This window comes from Macrobrachium nipponense, chromosome 9, assembly GCF_015104395.2.
Source record: "Macrobrachium nipponense isolate FS-2020 chromosome 9, ASM1510439v2, whole genome shotgun sequence".
Lineage (NCBI taxonomy): Eukaryota > Metazoa > Arthropoda > Malacostraca > Decapoda > Palaemonidae > Macrobrachium > Macrobrachium nipponense.
Window position 1 is genome coordinate 50,062,034 of NC_061110.1, and position 26,063 is coordinate 50,088,096.

The window sequence follows — 26,063 nt, forward strand, 5'->3', positions numbered from 1 at the left end:
TCACTCCGAAACCCCTCCGGGTTAATTGCTAGTATGTGAATGTGTAGCTTTTTATTTGCAAGAATCCCAGTTCAGAAAATTGGCAAATGAATATTTCAAACAGTTTACATGATGGCATTACATTCTTTCCACCAGTGACAGTGCAAAGTTCATTCACATTTGAAATGCTGACACTCAGCACACAGTGGTTGTTCAACCCCTCTTGAAACATGGCTTTTGGGCATGAATGGAAATATGGAAGCAGCATGATCAAACTGCACAACTAATTATGATGTGTGTGTTTGTCACTTGTCTGTCAGGTGATGTGTGACTCACAGGAAGAAGATTGGGGTTTCCTTTATTTTTACCTAATATATTAATTTATAAAGTAAAATCTTACTAATTCACCATACTATTTTCTTTAATGATTTGGTATTATTACTGTTTGCATTAATATTTGAAAATTAGTAAATCATTTACTTATCACGTAAAAAACATATATCAGTAAGAGAGAGAGTATTATCATTTATTACTACAGGTAGTCCTCCAGTTATCAGTGAACTCGGTGATTTATGGCGCCATAACGGGATGAGTTTCAGTTATTGGCGCAATAAGGTGCCGATAATAGAGTTATGGTGCCATAACATTCCTAAGAGAGGCACCATTAGCCTGTTATCGGCGCCATTAACTGAAACTCGATGCCATAAACCATCAAGTTTCAGTTAACCCTGGATAGGTTAGCTGGGTCGAACACGACCCGAGGGGTTTCAAAAAACATGTTTTTTTTCACATAAATCATTGTCTATCTCGAATCTGGGTGTGATCGATCTGAAAGAGGATAGCAGAACACACACTACAATCTATGTCAAAAGTTGCATTTGCCTTGCCTTTGTCCTTTCCCCTTTTCTGAGTAGTGGTTTGTTTTGAACATGTGTGGGATACAAAGGCAAAGTTATCAAGTAGTGATTTCCTGTCTAACACTGTTGACTCTGGGATAGTTTAATATTGTTGGAGACTGTAGGTACGTGGTGTGTGTACATTATGCATGCCATTGGTTTTTTTTGCATTTTTCATCAACAATGGCCAGCAGGCAGTATTCTCTGGGGATGGATGTCATCAACTTACTTCTAATGGAATTATAAAGAGATTTTGATGATAATTCAGAGGTTGCTGACAACTCTATATGGAAAGAACCCAAGTTTGTGTAACAGAGTTGGACACGAGGGTGATGACCTTGAAATGATGACAACACAAGAGGGGAAGAGAGGGGTGCGACGTAGTGGGTCTCTGCCTTTTCTGGTGACAGATTACATGAGCTTATGTCCATAAATCATGACACACTGTAGAGAGAAAGAGAGAGAGAGAGAGACAGAGAGAGAAAGAGACAAAGAGAGACACAGAGAGAGACAGAGAATAACATTTCTGATATGAGAGTAAATTACATCTTAGTGCAGATCTTTTTACGTAATTCCATTCTAGGATAATATGAGTTTACTCTATAAAAAATTAGCCTTTTCCTATTTCATTTAGGTACCAAAATAATTCGTGAAATTTTGACAATTTTTGGGGTAAAAAAAAAAAAAACTTTTTTTTCTTTTTTTTCTTTTTTTCTTTTTTTTATTTTGACCTCTATGGATCCGACACCTTTTCTGGCAGTCACATATTATAAATAGTAGTTTTAGGAAGGATTCCCTCAACTTTTGTGTGTATATAGCATATTTTGTATTTTTTGTAAATATTTTTTAAATTATTGTTTGACAGAGAGAGAGAGAGAGAGAGAGAGAGAGAGAGAGAGAGAGAGAGAGAGAGAGAGAGAGAGAGAAATAACATTTCTTATATAACAGTAAATTACATCTTAGTGCAGATCTTTTTACATAATTCTGTTCTAGGATAATATGAGTTTATTCTATTGAAAAAATTAGCCACTTCCTATTTCATTTAGGTACCAAAAAAAATGTGAAATCTTTTTTTTTTTCTTTTCTTTTGGCCAAAACAGCTCACCCTTTTTTTCTCATTTCAGATTTTGACCTCTATGGGTCCAACACCTTTTCTGGAAATCACACATTGTAAATAGTAGTTTTATGAAGGATTCCCTCAATTTGTGTATGTATATAGCTTGTTTTTATTTTTTGTAAATATTTTTTTAAAATTATTTTTGTATATACTTATATAATTGTAATAAATATTTATTTGTAGATGGGTATGATTTAACTTCTCAGGAGTGTTCAGCAATGGTGAAATTGATTTTAGAAATTAAAATGTATAGCATAGCTACAGTTTTTTTAATTTTCACAAATTTTTCTGGGCGCTTGGATCGAGCTTGACCCCACAAACCTTTATAAAGTGGCACCAAAATAGCAATACCTGTCCAGGGTTTTAATGGCGGTTTTCGCTTTTCAACATCCAGCCAAGAAAGGAACCCCCACCGATAACCGGGACTGCCTGTACACTATTAATCAATATTGTTTGAAAATGACTAAATCATTTTTGTATCACAAAAATGTATTTAGTCATGAAAATAACATCAAAATATGCTAATTAATGAATATTTATAGATGGAAAAGGCTGCGATTTGCTGAACAATTTATAGATAAAGTCAACAGAAAAAATCCACATTTAGATGACTCCACAAGTACTGGAGTTGACTGTATATTTACATCATACAGATTTTTAATTTTTTCTTTCATATATCGCATCATTCATCAAAATTCATATCTTTATTTTATTTATTGGTCATATCACTTCATTGTATTTATTAATAATTTCCTTAACTAATTCATTTACCTTCATATAATTTATTAACTTCAATATGGCACTAATGGCCCTCATGGCCTCAGTGCCTGGGCTTTTGCCCTAAATACATATCATCCATCCATCCATTCTTTGCACTATCCAATTTCCTTGTATACAACTAAAACAGGTATTTGCTGTAAAAAAATTAGACTTGAGTTGCCAAGTAAATGTACATATTTTATTCTAAAAGTAACAAACAGCTACTAATGAAGTACCAATCATTACAGGTCATTATCAAGCATATCTAACATATCATCTTCAGTACATAAATTTTCCTTTTCATGTGCCTTTGATTCACTAACACTGCAATTTTGTTTTTCAATTCTGCAATTTTCATCAAAAACATGTTCTTGCCCTGTCTCTTCTGAATTATCCTCTTTCTCTTGTGTAAAAATCTTAAGGTTGTTACCATGGTCATTTTCTGACGCACTATCAACCTTACACGTGGTTAATAAAGTGTCTCCATCAATCTGCTGATCCTTTGATGTTTCAAGAATGCCATGAAAGGAAGGGTCCCCAGATCCTGTACCTTCTCCAGTCACTGGAGTTCCATGTAGCTTGGCACCTTGTAGCGTACCATAAACCTGACCATGTTGTTCACTAAGTTTATCTACAGAGTTTTCAGTTTCCATTGTAGTATATAAATCTTCAACTTGGTCTGTCCTAGCTCCTGCACCATCTGAGGGTAGAAAGAAACATACAGTGGCTGTCAACTAAATGTGAATTTTTTCACACCGGCAGTCAAAAGACATTTAATTTCCTTAGTCATTACAGGTATTTCTCTAAAATAAATAATTAAATATATTTACAATTTGTTTCCATTTAAATACATATAGAGCACAACATACAAACAGCAAGAAACTTATACTGCAGGCAGTCCCTGGTTATCGACAGGGGCCCGTGCTGACAGCTTGACAAGCAAAAATTGCCAATAACCGAAAACTGGCAATTTTAGAGGCTCATAAGCGCCAATAACCAGATTTTGGCGCTCCTGCTGGTTATGTATCTGCACCAATACCCGATTATCAGTTCCAATAACCACAAATTGGTGCATCTCTACACTGAAAATTGCCACTTTTTGGTGCTGTTTTTTATTTTTAGCACTAAGACATGAAGAGTTCCAGATGTGTGAAAATTAGAATTGGCATAATTACCACTCACTTCTAATCACCTTAAAATACATTAAAAAATATCCTGTACCACATATAAATACAATGAGTTATAATACATGAGTTATGTTTGGCCAACACTATTTTTCCCAAAATATCATTATTTTATCATACTCTCTAGTACAGGCAATCCATGGTTATCGGTCAGGGTTCCGTTCCGATGGCCTGATGATGAGTGAAAATTGCCAAAAACTCTGTTAGGTATGTACAGCACCGATAACCGGAATTCGGCACTCTATGGCACCGAAAATCGCCTATTTTCAGCACTAAACAAGCTGATGTTTTGTTTACTATCGTTACGCAGGCATGCAAGCGTGAATTTCTTTCTTATCACTAAAAAGTATCAGTGAAACATCTCTGAAGTTATTTCGTCACTTTGACATAATTTTTGCACCATTTTTAATTAGCCGTTACATGGAGTATTATATATGAAAATGTGCGCATTTTCATGTAGAATACAAAAGAATACTCATGATTGTAGCTTTGATCAGTTTTGAAATATTTTCATATAAATAACGATATGTGCCAAAATTTCAACCTTCGGTCAACTTTGACTACCGAAATGGTCGAAAAACGCAATTGTAAGCTAAAACTCTTATATTTTAGTAATATTCAATCATTTACCATCATTTTCAACAAATTGGAAGTCTCTAGCACAATATTTCGATTTATGGTGAATTTATGAAAAAAACTTTTTCCTTACGTCCGCGTGGTAACTCTTCCGAAAAAATCATAAATTCTTTCGTGCGATTGTCGTAATGTTTGCAGCATTTTAAATAAGCCGTTACATAAAGTTTTATATATGGAAATGTGCGCAATTTCATGCACTATACAACTAAAAACAACCCATGGTTGTAGCTTTTATCAGTTTTGAAATATATTCATATAAATAACAATAAGTGCAAAAATTTCAACCTTTGGTCAACTTTGACTCTACCGAAATGGTCGAAAAATGCAATTGTAAGCTAAAACTCTTATATTCTAGTAATATTCAATCATTTACCTTCATTTTGCAACAAATTGGAAGTCACTAGCGCAATATTTTGATTTATGTTGAATTTATGAAAAAAAAAAAACATTTTACGTCCGCGCGGTAACTCTTCCGAAAAAATCATACATGCGATTGTCGTAATGTTTGCACCATTTTAAATTAGCTGTTACATAAAGTTTTATATATGAAAATGTGTGCAATTTCATGTGGAATACAACAAAAAATAATTGATGGTTGTAGCTTTTCTCATTTTCAAAATATTTGCAAATAAATCACGATAAATAGAGAAAAAACACATTCGGTCAACTTTGACTCTACCGAAATGGTCAAAAAACGCAATTGTAAGCTAAAACTCTTACAGTCTAGTAATATTCAGTCATTTATCTTCCCTTTGAAACAAATTCGAAGTCTCTAGCACAATATTTAGATTTATGGTGAACTTTAAAAAAAAAAAACTCCTTCCATATACGCGCGGATTCTCCGCCGCAAATCTCCTAAATGCGTACGTCACATTCTCAGAATATTTGCTCAGTTTCATATTAGGGCGTTTCATAGAGTTTTGTATATGAAAATGTGTGCAATTCAGTAAAATAACAAAAAATAATTGAAGGTTGTAGCTTTCTCATTTTTGAAATATTTGCATATAAATCACGATAAATAGAGAAAAAACCACATTCTGTCAACTTTGACTCTACCGAAATGGTCGAAAAACGCAATTGTAATGCTAAAACTCTTACAGTATAGTAATATTCAATCATTTATATTCATTTTTGAAACAAATTGGAAGTCTCTAGAAAAATATTTAATTTATAGTGAATTTTTGAAAAAAACATTTTTTTACATCCGCGCGTTACGAATTCATGCATCATTTTGTGATAATATTTTCTCTGTGTTGCTTTGATCGTTTTACAATGTGTTATATACCAAAATGATTGAAATTTAGTGTACAATACAACGAAAACAAAATTAACTCGTTAGCTTTAACCGTTTTGCTCACAGCGAGAATACAATTATATATGAAATTTTGTTTTTGCGCTATCATATATTGCATTATTTATATATGATAATGATATTTTTTTAATTTCTGATGATTGCACACTAAACTTCAGGCAATTTTTTCCGCTTCAGCGCTCACTCCGAGAACCCCTAGGCATATGGGAGACGATTTTTATTATACTCCTTAGGGGTTTAAGGGTTAATAATAGTGTGTTTTGTCAGTAAAACTTCAGGTTCTTTTAAGCTTCCTTTTCTTTTGGTTTAACCAAATAAATACTGAATGAAAATGTGCAAGAAACAAACAGAAAAATGCATTTACGGTACTACGTACGTACATAGTACATATGTAGTACACAGTACATACAGCTGTACTAGAGTCTTCACATGCTTGATATACATATTTTATTTCAATCGGCAGTTACAGTAATTTTCTAATGAAACTACAATCTTTTGAAAGTTTTTTTAGTTTTTCTTTTGTTTGACCAATTAACCCTTTAACGCCGAAGTGGTATAATAAAAATCGTCTCCCGTATGCCGAAGGGGTCTCGGAGTGAGCACCAGAGCGGAAAAAATATTTTTTTCAAAATTCACAGCACGCTTAGTTTTCAAGATTTAGAGTTCATTTTTGGCTCCTTTTTGTTTTTTTCATTGCCTGAAGTTTAGTATGCAACCATCAGAAATGAAAAAAATATCATTATCATAAATAAATAATGCGATATATATGGTAGCGCGAAAACAAAATTTCATATATAATTGTATTCAAATCGTGCTGTGAGCAAGACGGTTAAAGCTAAAGAGTTAATTTTTTTTGCTGTATTGTACACTAAATTGTGACCATTTTGGTATATGACACATTGTAAAACGATCAAAGCAACACAGAGAAAATATTATCACAAAATGATGCATGAATTTGTAATGCACGGACATAAAAATTTTTTTTTTTTTTTTAAATTCACCATAAATCTGAATATTGTTCTAAAGACTTCCAATTTGTTTCAAAATGTAGGTAAATGATTGAATATTACTATACTGTAAGAGTTTTAGCTTACAATTGCAGTTTTTGACCATTTCGGACGAGTTAAAGTTGACCGAAAGTCGATTTTTTTTAATATATTTTTTTTATATGCAAATATTTCGAAAATGAGAAAAGCTACAACCTTCCATTATTTTTGTTGTTGTATTCTACATGAAATTGCGCACATTTTCATATATAAAACTCTATAAAACGCCTAATATGAAACGGAGCAAATATTACGAGAATGCGACGTACACATTTTGAAGATTTGCGGTGGAGAATCCGCACACGGAGGGAAGGAAAATTTTTTTTTTTTTTTTTTAAATTCACCATAAATCTAAATATTGTGCTAGAGACTTTGAATTTGTTTCAAAATGAAGATAAATGACTGAATATTACTAGACTGTAAGAGTTTTAGCTTACAATTGCGTTTTTCGACCACTTCGGTAGAGTCAAAGTTGACCGAACGTGGTTTTTTTCTATTTATCGTGATTTATATGCAAATATTTTAAAAATGAGAAAAGCTACAACCTTTCATTATTTTTAGTTGTATTCTACATGAAATTGCGCTCATTTTCATATATAAAACTTTATGTAACGGCTAATTTAAAATGGTGCAAAATTACGACAATCGGACAAAAAAATTTCTGATTTTTTTTGGAAGAGTTACTGCACGGACATAAGGAAAATGTTTTTTTTTTTCCATAAATTCACCATAAATCAAAATATTGTGCTAGAGACTTCCAATTTGTTGCAAAATGAAGGTTAATTATTGAATATTACTAGAATATACAAGTTTTAGCTTACAATTGTGTTTTACGACCATTTCAGTAGTCAAAGTTGACCAAAGGTTGAAATTTTTGCACTTATCGTTATTTATATGAATATATTTCAAAACTGATAAAAGCTACAACCATGGGTTGTTTTTAGTTGTATTGTGCATGAAATTGCGCACATTTCCATATATAAAACTTTATGTAACGGCTAATTTAAAATGGTGCAAACATTACGACAATCGCACCAAAAAATTTATGATTTTTTCGGAAGAGTTACCGTGCGAATGTAAGGAAAAAGTTTTTTTTCATAAATTCACCATAAATCGAAATATTGTGCTAGAGACTTCCAATTTATTGCAAAATTAAGGTAAATGATTAAGTCTTACTAGAATATAAGAGTTTTAGCTTACAATTGCGTTTTTCGACCATTTCGGTAGAGTCAAAGTTGACCGAAGGTTGAAATATCGGCACTTATCGTTATTTATACGAAAATATTTCAAAACTGATGAAAGCTACAATCATGAGTATTTTTTGGTTGTATTCTACATGAAATTGCGCACATTTTCATATATAATACTCCATGTAACGGCTTATTTAAAATGGTGCAAAAATTATGTCAAAGTGACGAAATAATTTCTGAGATGTCACTGATACTTTTTATTGCGATAAGAATGAAATTCGCACTTGTGCACCTGCGTAACGATTGTAAACAAAACAACGCCTTGATCCGTGAGCTCCCAGCATCCCCCCAAGGTGCGTAATTCAAAAGTTTTCGCCTGGTAGGCCTATAGGTATTTTTCCGCGAATTTTTAAACAAACTTTTTTTATCGACGTTTAATACGTCCAATCGGCACCCGACAGACAATTTATATCGACGTTTAATACGTCCAATCGGCGTTAAAGGGTTAAATACTACTGAGTACATACCATAAGGGAGTTTTACTTACGTAATACGTACTATGTAATGGATATTTAGCAATGTACATGTGTCATGGGTGATATTTTACCGTTAAAGATTTTATACTTATGTATGTACTATTATGTCAGGGTCTTTTGAATGTAGTAACAGTACGTATACGTATGTACTTTGTACTGTACATACTATTGTACTGCATGCAGACTAAGGGAGACAGCATGTAGTATCCTAATTTTTTATAACAAATTCCCAGCCTTGATTAACCTAATGCTCTTCTTTCAAGTGAGACGAATACCAAGATTGGCCATGCCCTTCAACTGAACAGAACTACTGTTCAGTCTATAGTGAAGGATAAAGAACATGTTATAGAGCACATGAAAACTGGTTTGTCGATGAAGGCTGCCATTACTACTACGCAAGGGGGCATGGCTAGAATTGGGAAACAGCATAACCCCAATTTTGTAGAAATGAATTTACTGTTGGTTTAGCTTGCAGACCTTAACCACCGGAATATTCTGGTGAGCCTTGCTATGCTTCAAGAGGTCAAGAAACTCTATCAAGTTGTTGTGGATAAGAGAGGCGAAAGTAGCACAGCTGAACCATTTTTAGCTAGCAGAGGCTGGTTTGATCGTTTCAAAGTGTTGGGCAAATTTGAAAAACCTTAAGTTGCAGGGTGAGGCTGCTAGTGCAGATGAGGAGGCAGCCAAAGAATTTCCTAGTGTTCTTGCCGAAGCTATCCAGGACGGAGGCTATAATACAGCAGACCAAGTTTTCAATGTAGATGAGACAGGCTTGTTTTGGAAGCGTATGCCAAGTCGTACCTACTACATAGCCAAGGAGAAGACGGCACCAGACCATAATGTCAGTAAGGAGAGTCTGACTTTACTTAGGAGCAATGCCAGTGGTGATTTCCAGCTGAAGCCCTTGTTGGTATACTTGGCTGAAAATCCAAGGGCACCTAAGGGAGTTTTCAAGCCTCAACTTCCCGTTATTTGGAAGCAAATAAGAAAGCGTGGGTGACTCGAGTATTTTTGAGGAGTGATTTCACGATCACTTTGTGCCAGAATTCAAGAATTATTTGCAGAGGAAGGGTAAGGAATTTAAAGTCTTCCTGGTGTTGGACAATGCCCCTGGTCACCCCTGCTAATTTGGGTGAGATTCATCCTAAATTGCAGATACTACCTGCCACCCAATACCACATCGCTTTTGCGACTGATGGATCAGGGAGTCATTGCTACTTTCAAGGCTAACTACACCAGGAGGACATTTCGCCATGTCCTCAGTGTCACCAAAAGTAGCACTGGCAAGTTGGACGTCAAGCAAGTCTGGAAGTCCTACAGTATTTTGGATGCTATGAAGAACATTGAGGCTGCATGGAATGAGGTCACGAAAGCCACTTTGAATGGGTCCTGTGTCCAGATTTTGTGATGGACTTGACAGGCTTTGAGAAGGGCGACACTGTTGATGCTGTGAGAAGAACCATTCTTCAGTATGGTAAGGATCTCAATTTGGAAGTGGAAGCTGAGGATGTCACAGAGCTGCTAGAATTCCATGGAGAGGAGTTGCCAGCAGAGGACCTTTTGGAGCTGTAGAAGCAAATGATCGAGGAAGAGGAACCAACCCCACAGCCCAGGTTATTAAATGCTGCGTGCTTGACACAAGCTTTGGCTTGCTTTGAGCAAGGACTGGCAATGATTGAGGGACAGGACCTTAATGTCAAAAGGTTCACACAGTTTCAAAGAACAGTTCAAGATGTGCTTACCTTTTACAAGGAGACTGTAAAGGAGAACCAACAGAAAACAACCATCCAAGCTAAACTTGAGGTTTTTGGCTTCAAGAGAAAGTCTACAGCACCTCCTACCACTCTTAACCTAGGTACATAATAAGGAATTCTTCCCCCCCCCTTTTTTTTTTACCACTGTATATTATGTAGTACATACTTTACATACTATATACTGTACATATATAAAATGTTTTATAAATTATAATAAATTTTATACTACAGTAGTATTACAGTAAAACTTTAATATAAATGGTTAGTATACATAGTACATACAGTATACATACATGTGTACTACTGTACATAGTACTATGTACATTGTGCTGTATACGTAATGTACATAGTACATTATTATACATACATATACATATGTATAACCCAATCATTTTTTTCTATTGCAGAAAGAATGTCCGATAGTACCAAACCTGACGTAACAGTTATCTCCACCCTCTACTGGTAAGGAATTAATATTACATAATCTTTTTATCTATTTTACTGCATAATGTACATACCTTTGTACTAAATTTTGCATACATGTGTACTACTACATAGTATATATACTGTAAAGTATATGTAATATGTATAGTATATACTACAGTAATAGGTATGTACTGTACTGTGCATACATACTAAGTAATAGGTATGTACTGTACTGTGCATACATACTAAAATTAATGTACTGTTACATAACCTCATTTTTTTTCATTGCTACTATTCCAGGATTGAGCCACTGCCTTCCAAGTCCTGATCCTGATGACCCTCCATCAGTAGAAGACCGAGCAGTCTCTCCTGAGCCTGCGAACCCACCAGTAGTAGATGACTCTCCAGCTGTATCTGGTAAGGAAGTTTTGTACTAATTCGTATTCGTATGTATATTTATGTACACATAATGTGTACAATACATACTACAGTCTGTTGCATAATCTAATCTTTTTCATCATTATTCCAGGATTTAGCCACTGCCTTCCAAGTTTTCCTCCTGCTGAACCTCCATCTGTAGAACACCCACCAGCCTCTCCAGCTGTATCTGGTAAGGAATTTTTTTCATTTGTTTTATTGTAATACATAAATTGTTTTACTGTATACATACATACTACATACTGTACTAGTACGTATATATGTACTATATACTAGTGTACATACTAGTAAAGAGGTATAGTACGTATTTCTGTATGTACGCCTATACGTAGTATATACATACTAGTGTTTCATAACCTTTTTTTTTTTTACTGTCATTCCAGGTTTGAGCAGCATGTTTGATTCCTTTGATGAATCCATTGAAGGATTCGAAAAAGATTCTGAAGGTACAGTACAGTAGTATGTAGTACATAGTAGTGCGTAGTATGTACTGTACGTACTACTACTGTACGTACTATATTACATATGTATGTATTAGTATGGAATTCTTCACGTTCGTAGTACATATTTTTGTTCAAGTGGTTTTTATAAATTTTCTAAATGTACATACGTACATACATACATACATATACATAGTAACATACAGTAGTAGGTGCGTACTGTACAGTTTGTATCATTACGTACAAATTCCAGATCCAGAAGTTGGCTCCTCCTCCCAGCCCACCTCACCATCTCCAACTGAATCATCAGACACAGTGATCCCTTCTTCGAATCCAAACTCACCAGGTCAGGATTTATACCCTCTCAATGTCCATCAGGCAAGGAATTCTTAATTTTTAATTAATTTTTTGGTAAACTACTATGCTTACTACAGTAGTACACTACATTATGATGTTGTCATGGTAATTGCTCTTTAGAAAAAAAAAACATACTAAAGGAAAAGAAAATGTATCTTTTCCAATAGGTCTGCAGCAAGGAGGCATTCCCGCACATGTTTGAGGCGTCTGTTCTCGTGATTGTTCGAGAATACTCAGGTGTGTTGTGGAACTCCAGCACGCGGCCATCGTTAGGAATGCCGTGTATTATGATGTAACATTTCGTCACAAGCCTTCTAAAAAGTTCCTGTCGAGGGACGGTGACGTTCTCTGGTTTAGCTCCACCCTTTACAGCGTAAGCCGAAAATCGTCGTAAGCCAGAACATTGTCAAAAATCCTAAGAAAACCTTACTTTTAATGCTTTAGGTGCATTCAAAACTATGTAAATTGCATTCTTATTGCATTTATCATCAAAAAAACCTTTAAATATTGATTATTTTGCCTTTTTGGTGTCATATTTCATCTGCCAGATCAGCGTTTGTAGGCGTCGTAACTCTGGAACATGCGTTGTAACCCTGGAAATAATTTCTGATGAATATAATTCAAAAGCGTCATAACCTCGGAATGTCATAAGCCGAGACCGTCGTAACCTGGGGACTACCTGTATATATACATAGATAGATATCTAGATATAGATATCTAGATATAGATATCTAGATATATCTAGATATCTAGATATAAAGAGATATATCTAGATATATCTATATAGATATAGAAATAGAGAGATAGATATATATATATAAATAGATAGATATATAGATATATAGATATATAGATAAATAGTATATATATAGATAGATATAGATATACAGTAGAGCCTCGGTTCTCGACGCTAATTCGTTCCAGAAGGAGCGTCGAAATTAGATTATTTTGAGAACTGAATCTAGTTTTCCCATAAGAAATAACCGAAAATGGATTAATCCGTTCTTGACCATCAGTTATTACCCTAACCTTGCCTTTTTATACAATACATTACTTGTAAATTACAACTAAATAAGTTAAAAGTTAAATAAATATCATGTTAAACGTATATTTATAATTTTAAATGTATAATATACAGTATAAAAGAAAACTGGCCTGCATGCAACCGATTGTTGACCAAGCGCCATAAGCTACCTAGGTAAATAGTAAGTAGAACGTAGTGTAGTGGGTGGGCATAAAACGTGTTGCTAACATAATAAAACATTGAAAAGCAAGTCTAATTATTATTATTAATAACTAAACTATTAAAATTAAACCCAATTTATATTTATCAAAACCTACGAAAATTTGCCTACAGTAAGTCGGCATTTAAGGATGTAAACAAACCATAGCGCAGCCCTGGTGGTTTATAGCGGGACTATGGTAGTAAACAAACCATATCGTCGCTATAAGCCTAGAAACGTTTACATTCGATATTAATTTATGGTAAATCTTATACAGTCGACTGCAATACTGTATACAAAATCGCTTGAAAATTATCTTTCAGTAAATGTTAGAATACTAACGATTTTGTTTCATAAATGTCCTTATAAAAAAGGTGCGTCTTTTACGGCAAATTGTCCAATATCAGGGCTGGTTTCAAGCATATTGAACTTTGACAATTATTATGGTACTGCATGGTACATATATACGTACGTATAAGTAAAAGAATCTTCTTAATTTCTATAATTACTATAACATTACATACCAGCATCTCTTGAGTTTAATATCAAGCTAACCTCTTTTTTACGAGGACGCTTATAAACCAAGCATACAGATTGCGTTCGTTACCGCGCACACGTTACATATGTAAACTGTGTCACTACCAGATCTCATACGTAAACATTGACGTCTTTTTACAGTAGACATAAAAGAATCGTCTTAATTTCTATAATTATTCTATACCATAGCGGCTTCTCTGATTTAAGCTAAGGCTAACCTCCTCTTTACCAGCAAGTTTAACAAAGCTTAAGATTGCATTCGCTACCGAACGGCACACGTTACGTATGTAACAGTGGTTTCACTACCAAATCTCACACGTAAACAATGACGTATTTTTACAGTAGACATAAAAGAATCTACTTAATTTCTATAATTAATGTATACCGTTGCGGCTTCTGAGTTAAGCTAAAGCTAACCTCTTCTTTACCAGCAAGCTTAACAAGCTTAGATTGCGTTGCTACCGAACCGAACCGAACATGTTACGTATGTAACTGGTTTCACTACCAAATCTTACACATAAACATTGACGTATTACAGTACGACATAAAAGATTCGTCTTAATTTCTTAATTACTACGCACTTAATATGGCATAGTGGCTTCTCTGATTTAAGCTATGGCTAACCTCTTCTTTACCGGCAAGCTTAACAAAGCTTAAAGATTGCATTCGCTACCGAACCGCACATGTAACCTACATACGTAACATTGCCTTCACTCCAAACCTAACCCTTAAATACGTATTGCATTTGCTACTGAAACGTGCGCCTCAAGTGTGAGCATGGTTTTAGAATAAGTCTAAGCTTGAAAAAAAAATCAAGCAAGGGTGCTTGAGTAAATCTTTTTTTTGCTCATCACTTTCATGCAGAGGAGAGGATAGACGAAACTTAAGGTTTATTTTGGAGTTGGAAATGATGGAAACATTTTGAAGAAGGAAAACGCGATATGCCATGTAAACACTTTTCCATTATTTCAGAGATTAACAATAGCAAAAGGTTTGAACATAGATAGCCAGTAGTATTGTTGGGACCCATGATAAATCAAAAGGTAACTGCGTATAGAGTTGATACCAACGAAAAAGCAAACAAAATGCGCGCAAGGTGTACGATACACGACACGTTTGTAAACAATAGCTGCGGAATTTAAACTGCTGAGTGGCGTCACCAGTGTTACCAACCATTTTGCTAAATTATGCTAGTCAGTCCAAGCAAGAATTTATGCCAAATATGGTGCAATTTTGTGCCAGAATTATGCTATTAATCTATCATTATCGCATTTCTCTAATACATTTGAGCTAAAACAATGATGTAATGGAAATTTAAAACATTTATATGTTAGGGAAAATGATACAAAGTGACGAACAGACAATATTATAACTAATAATTTGATGATCTTTACATGTTAGCAAACTCGAAATAAAACACCATTTTCCTTTAATAGATCACATACGCAATCACTAGTATACTATTTGATATGCAATCACTATACTCTTTTTTTCATCTGTCCATCCGCCTGTGGTGTTTTTGTATGGTAACACTGCGTCCCGGGCTTTAGATAGTGACATTCAGCTTACATTCAACGATTATAATAATATCCTATTTCGAATATTAACAGTGTAATTCGCATACAGTAAATTATTAAACACTTTTCAGTTGCAAATGTACACCCAGATATCCTTTTATTTACCTAAAACTTACACATAGCGTAACTATCTAAAGCCCGGGACGCAGTGTTACCATACAAAAACACCACAGGTGGATGGACAGATGAAAAAAAACAGAGTAGTATAGTATACAATTTGACAAATGTGTGAAGATCACACATACAAATGTGAAGAAAAACATACAAATTTTACTTATTACTGCATCATTATCATGCTAATGAGAACCATTTTTCTTTAACAGGTCACATACACAATTAATAAATACTTGAAAATGTGTGAAAATTACTTCAAATATATAACATTTTGATATTTACTGAAAAATTAAAACTAAAAAAAAAGGTAAACAAACAAACCAGTCTCTACTCAAGAAGAAAAACATACGTACTTATTACTTGATCATTATCATGCCACTGAAACACCATTTTTCTTTAATAGATCACATACACAATGAATAAATACTTGAAAATTGTGTGAAAATCACTTCAGACATAATTAAAATTTTGATAACTACTGAAAAAAATAAAACTTAAAAAAGGAAAAAAAAGTAATTCTTTACTCATGAAGAAAAAACATTAACACTTTACTGATCGTTTGTCATGCCACTGTGGGTATTTATTTATATTCACAAAATTTAACATTCCTTAGTTGGGTTCAAACTTAGCAATTAACTCATTTGTTAGTGCTGCTTTTGAGGCAATTTCACTATGAAGATACATATATTCACTATAGCTGTGTATGAAATTGAGGAATTTTCTTCATTTTATTTAAAATTTTAGTGAAAATACATTTTAAAATTGTACTAGAACCCTAAGTGTGAAAGAAATTATGCTAAGCTCCAATTCTTGGGTCAAATTATGCTAATAAAACATGAAATTATGCTACATTTGGTAGCACTGGATGACGCCAACTAGCGGCGGCTGGCTGAAACAGTTTTGTTTACAAACATCATATGGTCGGGGGTCAGAAACTGGTTTTTTGGTTGAAAACAGATACAAAGTTTATTGGAAATTTAGTGGTGAAATCCGATTATGTCGAGTTCTAATACGGTCATGAACCGGGGCTCTACTGTATATAGATGAATAGGGTTATGACGCATGTTCCAGGGTTACGACGCCTACAACGCTCATCTGGGAGATGAAATGAGACACCAAAAATGAAAAATAATCAATATTTGAAGGTTTTTTTTATGAAAAATGCCATAAGAATGCAGTTTACAGTGTTTTCAATGCACCCAAAGCATTAAAAGTAAGGTTTTCTTAGGATTTTTGACGATGTTCCGGCTTACGACGATTTTCGGCTTACGATGCGTCTCAAGAACAGAACCCCCGTCGTAATCCGGGGACCGCTTGTATAGATAAGATAGATTCATATAGATAAGAGCGAGAGAGAGAGAGAGAGATATATATATATATATATATATATATATATATATATTATATATATATATATAATATAATATATATAACTATATGACAGGAAGTAGAGAGAACGAGATCATCAGAAATAAAAGAAGGAAGAGACGAAGGATAAGAGAGGAAGAGGAAGCACGACAGAGTGGGACTGGAACCAAGTAAAGTACATAGTCGGAGAGAGAGAGAGAGAGATCCCGACATTGAGTAACCCTTTCAGAGAAGAAACATCCTACAAGTGGTTTTGAGGAGTAACCCGCCCTTCAAGTTTCAAGACAGACTTTTCTTCCTGCAGTACGAAGTTGAGAAGCCGTCTGAAGTTTCTACTGTCCCCTTTTGTGAAGCCCTCGCTTCAAGCACTGATTTTGACAGCTGCAAAACTGGCCAGCAAGTATTTCATTACCGCACTGTTTCCCCCTTTTCACATATTGTCATATTTAAATTTGTTATATAAATAAGCTTGTAAATAAACTTCTGTTCTGTTTGAGTTTCTTTCCATATTCGTATCCAGAGTTTCAATTGTTGGTGTTGAATCCTTTTTTTATTATAATAAAGAACCTGAGCGGATCTTGGTCCATAACAGTTGGCGACCTTAGGCCAGGATATTCTGCACCGTAACAGATTGAGACAGGGAGAATATAGAAAAAACCAGAATGAGTGAGATGACAAAAGTTTGAGTCTGGTATGCTTCTAGGTCTAGAGGGGAATGATATCCGTGAGTATGTTGAAAGGAAAGAGAAAAGTTTGAGAGAGATGAAAGAGCAGCTTAGAGAGAAGTAATGAGAAAGGAGAAAGAGAGAGAAATGATGATAATGCAACAGGAAGAAAGAGAGAAAGAACGTAAGCATGAGTTGGAAATCGCTCGGTTAAAGCAAAGTACTCTTAATAGACAGACAGGTGAGAACAAAAATGAAGCTGATGGTTTGAGTATAAGTGCAGTGTTGAAATTAGTACCAAAGTTTAATGAGGAAGATGTATGGAAATATTTCATGTGTTTTAAGAAGTTAATGGAAAGAGTAGGTTCTAAAGAAATGTGGACTCTATATTTACAGTCAGTTTTGCATGGTAGGGCACTTACTGTGTATAGTTGCATGTTGAAGGAGGAATTTGATGATTATGATATTGTGAAAAACTGTTCTTCGTGCATACAAGTTAGCACCGGAGGCATACCGTAAGAAATTCAGAAGTTTGAGAAGGGACGAGAATATTACGTACATAGAATACGGTAGGAAGTTACAAAGGCTGTTTTTGATTGGTTAAATTCCACTTAAGTTGATAATTTTGATGGTCTGAAGAACTTAATATTGTTAGAAAACTTCAAAGATGACATATCCCCTGAGATTAAGCTTTATATAGAAGATAGGCGAGAAGTATCTTTTGCAGGAGCAACTAGCTTAGCCAACAAATATAGTTTGACTCATAATTTAAGTGTCAGTAAGAAGCGAAATGATCCTTCCTCTGGTACAGTACAAACCAGTAAAAGTTTCAGTTCTAGTAATAGCAATGCAAGTAAAAGTGACTACTACTGTTATGCATGCGGAAAACCTGGTCATACGTCTAAGGTTTTTAAGAATAAAGGGGCACTTAGTAACTCAAAATTAACTTGTTTCTGATGTAATGAGAAAGCGCATTTAGCGAAAGTGTTAAAATGTAATTTAATGCTTAGAGAAGGTATAGAGGACTACATAACTAATCTAGTGTATTATAAAAACAATTTAAGAGATGCTTGGCAACTAGCGAAGGCTAACGAGAGGGAAAGTCAAGGGGAAACTATTCCTGATGGATGGGAATAGGGAAATATGCATCCTGCATATCTATAGTTACCATCCAATCCCCTTGACAGATAGCTGACAGGACTGAATGAGTGGTTTCAATCTTGAATTTTGTAGTTTCTACAAAGAAATTCAAGGCGCTGACATCTAGGACGGGTCTCCAACCCCCAATGATTTGGGGACAAGGAAAAGACATTCGTAAAATCCCTTGCTGGTTGCATCTTCAACTACCTCCACTGCTCCCTTTCTGAGAAGGGAGTCTATCTCTTCTGAGAGGATCGTAAATCTCTCCGAGTCTACAGAGTAGGCTTCCAAGGTGATTGAAGAGGAAGTAAAAGGAGGATTCTCCTTGAATGGGATAGTATACCCCTCTTTCAAAACTTTCAAGACACATGGTTTGACCTTCTCTTCCCACTTGGTTCAGAACCAATTTTAATCTTGCTCCCACCTGAGCATGGAGGACGGGAACCCTACCTCCGAGGAGCAGGCTTATTATTTGTCTTCTTGGTTGGTCTAGTTGCATGGATATTAGTCTATGGGGGCACTATTGATACTTGCCTCTGCCTCCACCTTGCCGAACAGACTGCTGTGGCAGAGAAGTGGCATTCCTAAGTTAAAACCATACTGAAGGTTGGCGTCCTGACTCCTGAGATCACTTAAATGAGGCTGCCAAAAATTCCTGGGTGGACTTCTTCTTTAGTTCTGCTGTGATGTATTTTATGGTGGTCCAGGGAAACAGGCTGCAGTGATCCAATGGAGCATAAAGTAGAGCTGATCTTTGGGATGGTATGACCCCTTTAGTCATAAAAGCACACCTTTGCTCTCTCGTCTGCAGTATTCCGGTAGCAAACAAGGAAGCAACCTCTTGAGAACCATCTCAAATCGCTTTATCGGCGCAGGAACACTTAACCATTCCACTGAAAGTTAGCTTGAAGAGAGGCACAATCCTCAATTTTCTTTGCTAAAGCACCTATTGTCCAGTCTAAAAACCTGAACACTTCAAAGATTTTGAACACATTGTTGATCATGTGATCCAGCTCTGCAATGAACAAAAACTTTGTAGACCTGAAAGCTGAACGTCTGGACGAATCAATTAATCCGCAGAAATCGCCTTGGGAGGAGGCAGCCACTCCCAGTATCATAGTAGGGGTGTCTCCTCTTGAACAACTGAAGGAGCGGCAAAAACAACCTTCCCTGCGTCCCTTTTCTCTGAAAGACAACTCTTAATGCCTGCCAAAGCTTTCCTGGTTGAAGAAGAGAGAACCATTTTTGGTGAGGATGAAGCTTCTGAAGGCTGTCTCATCAAAAAAGTCGATCATGGAGAGAAGGAGTTGCTGGACAGAAAAACATCAGGAAGCAATGGAGGAAAAGGCATAAAAGAGACGCAAAAGCTGACAAAGGCTGATCTTGTTCCACTTCTTCCTCATCCGAAAGCGGAGAACTAGGTACATCCCGAAGTTCTCTGTTACCTGACTGATTCTGAAGCAAGTCCAGGATACTGTCGAGCTGACATCAGATAGGATCTAACGAAGGATCCTGAACTGGCAGAGGGTGCATGTTACTTGCGCCTATCCAATGGCGACTATCCGTAGAAGTCTACTCTCTCACTTGGGATGAAGAACGCACTGCTGAACCCTCACCCACACCATACTTAGGTATGACACCTGTAGCATTGTCTGACCAATTGAGGCCTACAGACCTCTTGACACTCGTCAGGTGTTTGGATCCATAAGATCCCACTTTACACTTAGATCCGTCTGTAATGGATCTGCCTGATCCCACAACACCTTTGGATCTCTCCGTTTCACATGAGAGATTCTTGGAAGTCCGTTTGGGCACTGCAAATTGGTGATCCGACTCAAAAAAACAGGTGACGCATGTTTGGGAACGTCCCAAAAACTACACGAAGGTTCAGGACTGTGATCCCGATCCTTAAATCTCTTACATGGCAGAGGAGAGTGATGATCCACCAAAGATACTGGCCTTTTCGGCAGCCTAGAAGATTTTTTAGACCAAGAGACACTCGTCTTACTAGCACAAGAATCAGAACTACTCTATGAGTGCATGAACACCGAGTGGGACACCTTTCCAATGGTTGTCCACCGAGACCTGGAATCCATGAACAGGCTCGGTTGAGGGGGCAACGACCTGTGGGCAAATCCCACCAACCTCACATAGATCTCCAGTTTGCCTCCTCCCAGGGGTAGGGGAGACTGACAGGGACCGTAGTCCGAGAGCATCTGGGGGACAAGTAGCCACCTCCTCCACTGCACTTGCACCACTAACACTGATTTTATCCAAAAGACATTTAACAGAAGTCCCAATTTGGGTAACAGTACCAACTAACAAATTAATTTTATGATCCATCCTAGCTTCTAAACTGGCAGTGGTGTTGGGAACTAGGTAAAGGAGTTACAGGAAAAGTAGGAGGGCTCTTAATAGGAGAAAAATTTGCCACGGGTGTCGAACAAGCAGGAATAAAAGGAGAGCTCTGGCTAACTGATCCTTTAGCTACGGTGTCTTTGTGTCCGCCCTTCTCTGGCTATTTTCTCTAACTTGTCCAGATAACTAAAGTCCTCCACTTCCCTTTATCCCTGTCTTTACATTCGTCACATGAGATTAATTGTACAATTTTGTCCCTTACACTGACAACAAATAGAGTGAGAGTCGTACTTAATAGAGGTAATCATGATATTGTAGCCTTTACTGCAAAGCCGGAAATTAGATGAAACGAATTCCGGCATCTTAAGTCAAAATCAGTAAGAAAAGTCCGCAAAGCTAATCTAATTAGCAAGAGAGCTACCAAACTCAATGAGTACTTTACCAAACATGCATGAAAAACAACCATCCGGTGATAATGCTCCACATTTTTTTACATCACTCCACTTTGCAAACATGTCTTTAATCACTGAAGTAGGCACATTATGTATGCCCTAAAAGCTTTTCCTGGTGTACGAAACCAGAGTCAAAATTTCATCAGAAAAAGTCTACGAAAACAGAATTGTATAAAAAAAAGTCAGAAAAATAATATGAAAATACAGTACTTAGTGTGAATTAGTGAATTTTCCACAATAAATTTTGAGATATGGTCCAGAGAAAAACCTGCAACTAGTGAAGCTATGAATGCTAAACTGTGATCTAGCGGGGTCCACTGTATTGGATAACTTACCCTAAATTGTTTGGGCATCTTGAAATTGAAAAGATACTTTACAGCAACTAAATAAATGCCTTATCTTTCTCTTCTTGTTGCAATATATTTGGATTTGCAAAAGCCCATTTGAGATATAGAAGGGGCTAAAGAGGATAATCACAACTGGATTTCAGGAAATTGTGTTTGCCAATTTATAATTCAATTCAAACTTGTCACAATTTGCCAGCAGATGTACTTTGTATGAACACATTTTGCTGAGGTACATTGCCAAGTAACTATAACTCAGTGAAACTTAAAAATGAACCCCATTAACCTGTGTTGTATCAACACACTAATGTTAACAAATTATTTTCTTGAATACAAATTGAACATTTAACATATAACAACTTATATAATGGCCATGCAATAAAAAATAATTAATGAAAAAACTACCTGATCTATTGGTATGATTTAGGTCATCTTGAGTCTCAAAGCTGATATCCACTTCAGAATTTTGCTGCTTTTTCATCCGGGCAAGTCTTCGTTCTTCAGCAAGTCTTTTGTTTCTCTCTACCCGCTCCCTTTGTTCAGCCGTCAGAGTTACCTACAGAAGTGAATAAAAAGCGAGATTACATGAATAACTTTATAACAACAGTGAAAGTTTAGAAGGATTAACAAAGCTTTTACTGTGTACTTATCTCAAAAATATAAATAAGATAGCTGTAAAACACCAAAAGCTTCATGAAACAAGACAATAAAACTTGGTTAAAACTAAGAAATCCTACCAAAACCTATTGAATACAGTATCCATCAAATGATTCTTAAGTTTGTATTTTCGAAAATGAAAGATTCTAGAAAGTCTAATTACCTAAACAGATAGCACTCCATATCTAAAAAGAATAAAACAATAGTCAGTTCAGCAAATTCTTCAGCAGTCATTCAAACCTTACACATCATCAAAATTTATGACCCATTGGTCAATATAAACCAGGTATCTCATGGAGACTGTTCAGCAGTTTAAATTATCAATCCACAATGCTTTTTGTATAGTATTCTTATTTACTCTAGAAGTAGATAAGCTGAGCAACCTAGCGTGTTTTTCTAATTAGGTCTGATGAAAATAAAGGAAAATACCCATGCCAATTAGCACATAACCTACAGCAAGGACGTAACTTGATTTAGTCTGTAAGCTGGAATATAAGCAGACGTGATGGAAGAGAAATCAATTCTTTCCAGATTCCCAATGTTCTGTGAAACCCAGCATTTGCACTACCTTATACTGTCACAACTTCCTTCAATTCCTTATTCATCATTCTTTCCTTACTAGTAAGTCACAAAAATTCTGAATTATCTACTTCCTCTCTTTTGGCAAGACAAAAACAATAAATAAATTGTTTATATATTAAGAAACACTAAAATTCTGGGAAGCTCAAGTTACCGATTTCCAGTTGAATCCCAAAATTTACCAATTTCCTCCTCTCCACTTTTTTAATAATACAAATTATATTTGTTTACTGGCTATCCACACAAGTGTACCCTACATGCAAGGATATATAAACATTTTGGATACGTAAACTTATAAAATACCAATAAATAGCTATCTATATAGTCCCCGGTTAATGGCGATCCGGCTTTTATGGTGCCATAACGGGCCAAGTTTTGGTTATCAGCGCTAAAACATGCCTAACAAAAGTGCCATTAACCGAAACTTTGGTGCCATAAGCGCTATAAATCACTGAGTTTCAGTTAATAGCAATTTTCACTTATCAGCACCCTGCTGATAAGTGACCAAGGACTGCTTGTAATTTACTACTACAACTAATAATCATAACAATAAAAACACTAGAACAGTACCGATATTGGTTTCTGAGGGACCTCTACTGGCTGACTTATAGATGGAAAAGCGGGGCCCAAAAGTTCATCGAAGACATCCACTACAGGTTCTGGATTTACATTTTCCTCCTCTCCCATAATGACATCATCAACTCCCCTGTTCACTTCATTTTCTTCAAACATATCCAAACGGTATCGTTTCATCAATACCTGAAACAAACTTTCTTAGAGACCTCCTAAACTCCAATGCTGCAATAACATTGCACAGCAATGTGACAAAACTTACTCTGGATTTACACTACAGAAATTAACTTCTGCAAAACTAAAATTAAAAGACAGAGAATATCCTTAAAACAAACCCAAACTTTGTCAGCCCTGTGGTTTGTCTTATGTAACAGTAACAATTGCTAATCACCCATTAAGACTTGCCAAGATGACTAATTCTTAGAAAACATGAAAATTGTAAAAAAGGCTAGTTAAAATTGTTGGACAGCAGCAGATAGCTTTGGATTTAATGCCCCTAACTTACTGCAGCCAAGGGACAAAAGGATACTGCAAAGATCCTTTAGCACCATCTGCAGTGTATCAAGCAATACTATGCTTACTAAAAGTAGTGCCTTGCTATGGAGTCTGACATCAATTGATACTTAGGGTTTAAATAATATAATAATATTTAGAAGCACCAATTACTTCAAAATTCTTCATTGTCTCATAACATTAATTGAAATTTAAACTTTTGGCTTTACTGTGAGTTTTGCACTAGGATATGAATGTCAGAAAGAGTATTTTTAACACAATTCGATATCTGAAAATTAACTCTGTCAATCATGAAAAGATTAAAAAAGATATTCTAATGATTTTATCCCACGTGAACAAGCTTAATCAAAATTAGGGGGTTACTTTACACATGTTCAAATTCACTAAATTCCCATGTATCTGCTTTTCCTCAATTAAAAAAAACAGGTTTTGACATAGGAAAAACCTATTTTTGGCAGATGCTGTTGTGTCCTCAAAGGATTTTCCCTCCATGGTGTGTGCAAGTGCCCCATGGTGATCGGACTGACATCAAAGAAATATCTTTTAGCTGGGTATTATGCCATAATGATAAACACTAAGACAAGTGATAGAGTATAATGAACTCAAACACAAGAAGGCATTTTATCTTGTCTTCAGCGAAGCTGGACCCAGTTTCCTACGTCAAAACCTATAGCAGTGACTATTGCGGATGTGCATAGGCCATCTTGTTTTATGCTCGGGCCGGCTACAAGACCAAGTTCCATTACTCTGTTGGTCAAAGCAGGATGTACCTTTACCTAAATTCCATGGTTTTTCATCAGGGAAGTAAGAGAGTTTTGAGGACTCAACAGCGACTACCAAAAATAGGTTTTTCCTACGTCAAAACCTGTTTTTTTGATAGCGTAGTCACTGTTTCGTCCTCAAAGGAGCATTGCAAAGAAATTGACAGGTGACAAAAAACTTAAGCTCACAAATTTTCATCCCAAATATCTCAAAGTTTTTATGCACTTTTTTGTGGATTTTAAGTCCTGGGTAATAATGACTCCAAGGTTCTCCTCTTGTTCTACACTACTTATGTCATTCCCAAGCAGCATGTAGCTTGGCATGGGGGTTGTTTGTTCCTATTTATAACACTTTACACTTATCCAAGTTAAAAGGCATTTGCCATTTTTTTTACCACTCTCCTAAACTATATGTGTAAACTATGATAAAAAGATTCTTCTATAGGAAGTGAAAACTGAATAATGCTAATATTAACAGATATCTGGTTACATAAGACTAATAAGGTGGCTAGGAGAAACAGGTAATACAACCAAACTGTAAACAAAACTTTATAGTGAAACTCAAATGGACCAGGAGAAAAAATTGCATACAAATGCCTACTACTTTTAATATTCCTCAAGTAAACGTATACAAATAATTTCATATATTTATAAACCAAAAATAATTTTTTTTAATCAATTTGTATTTTTCATAGCTAACAAAACTGAGGTCATCACAATAGGATAATCTTGCACTTGTTGGAAACCGGTTAAAAGCAATCAAAGATTGTAAAGCAAGGACTCTGTGGCATCTGGCAACTCGTACACATGAGGTGGAAGCTGGTCACCAACCATGCATAGTACCCTGTGATGCATCAGTCTCTCCCAACCCCGGAAAAGAAAGAGGGGCAGCTAAAGGTGGGCAGTAAACGTTGAGACCTCAGGTTTGTTAGCTATGAAAAATACAAATTGATTAAAAATTTGTCATTTGTTCAAACACAGAACAAACCTTCAGTCTTAACAATAGGATAGACTTATACTTGGAGGGAGGTACAAGTACCCTAAACTGAATGGGAGTTTAACCCACCCGACCACTCTTCCTAGAAGAACAAGTTCTAAAGGGGGGTCCAAGCCCGTGAGAGAATAGACAATT

General features: G+C 35.7%; 1 pseudogene; it reads right to left on the reverse strand.

Moving 5' to 3' along the window:
• Nucleotides 1–2,923: 2,923 nt before the first annotated feature.
• The window catches only part of LOC135218403 (TIMELESS-interacting protein-like), a 152,715-nt pseudogene continuing 129,575 nt past the window's right edge, over nt 2,924–26,063 (reverse strand).